Below are 1337 nucleotides of genomic sequence, written 5' to 3'. Positions count from 1 at the left end.
TTGGCTCACTGCAAGCTCCGCCTCCCGGGTTCCCGCCATTCTCCTGCCTCAGCCTCCGGAGGAGCTGGGACCACAGGCGCCGCCACCATGCCCGGCTCATTTTTTGTATTTTTAGTAGAGATGGGGTTTCACGTGTTAGCCGGGATGGTCTCGATCTCCTGACCTGGTGATCCGCCTGCCTCGGCCTCCCAAAGTGCTGGGATTACAGGCGTGAGCCACCGCGCCCGGCCGAAATCACCCCTTTCAAATGAGAGCTGAAGTCTGCTAGCCCCGAGGAGCGGGGTCTGAGTACGCAGGAGAGGCCCCGCTGGACAAAGGTGCCGCTTCGTTCTGGTGCGTAACCCGCCCGAAGCTGGCCTGCGGTGTCTGACGAGTCCGCAGATGCACCCAGGCTGACTCATTCAAGGACCTGCTGATCTCCTGATTGCATTTCTTTAAATTAAAAGTCCTCTCGGCAAAACTGCATTGCCACGAGAGTCCTCTGGGATGCGGACAGACTCACTGTTTACCAGCCTTGGGCTCCCACGGTCTTTGTTGAACTTAGCCACTCTGAATTTTTCAAAGGACTTCAATTTTAGCAAAAGAAACCTGGTGCTGCTTAGCCCGGAAGCACATTAGACTTGTCAAACGCTTTGCGCATTAACACTGACTCATTATAACTTAACCAGCAGCAGGTCCAAAAATCAGACTCTCAACTCCTTAGTGTGCAGCCAACAGGCCCCATTTTAACAAAGCCTGGGCGCACTGTGCCTGTGGAGAGATGCTGAGAGTTCAGGGTAACACCCCTCTGGATGTCCCATCACAGGCCCAGCTGGCATGGTGCAGGCCGGGCTCTGCAGGCTGCCTGTGGACCCACCAATGCAGTCAGTCGGGGGCTGCCTAGTGCCGCCTCTCATCCACAGGATTCACCACCCACATCTGGCCCACAGATGCAGCCAGACTAGGCGTGGACACATGGTTTGGAGGAATTTCAGAAGTTAACCTGCTGCTCCAGAAGTTGAGTGACTGCCCTCAGGGTACCCCGTGCTGTCTTTGTTACATCCTTAAGAGCAATTTAAAAGAGATCAAATAAAACCATGCCTTGTGAATTTAGTTATTAACCTAATTAGCTATTAAGTACAAATCCAATCAGGCAGAGTCGATCAATAATTTCCTAATATTACACCCTACCCATTTGATTAAATGAGGATTAATTCCTGAGTAATGAGATTTCTGTTTAGCTAGGGCCAATGTAAAAGTTAAGCCTAGAATAACGAGTATTTGTACTCGCCAGGCACCACACCTGTAATCCCAGCACTTTGGGAGGCTGTGGCAGGACAGAGTCAAGAGTTTGAGAC

General features: G+C 51.8%; 1 protein-coding gene across 2 annotated transcripts in view; it reads right to left on the bottom strand.

Moving 5' to 3' along the window:
• The window catches only part of ANAPC11 (anaphase promoting complex subunit 11), a 6861-nt gene that overhangs the window by 1418 nt on the left and 4106 nt on the right, over positions 1-1337 (bottom strand). The gene's annotated exons all lie outside the window — the stretch shown is intronic.

The sequence above is a fragment of the Colobus angolensis genome, unplaced genomic scaffold, assembly GCF_000951035.1.
Source record: "Colobus angolensis palliatus isolate OR3802 unplaced genomic scaffold, Cang.pa_1.0 Scaffold1, whole genome shotgun sequence".
NCBI lineage: Eukaryota > Metazoa > Chordata > Mammalia > Primates > Cercopithecidae > Colobus > Colobus angolensis.
Note: the sequence above shows the minus strand (reverse complement) of the source record. Positions and strands in the feature narration are given on the sequence as shown.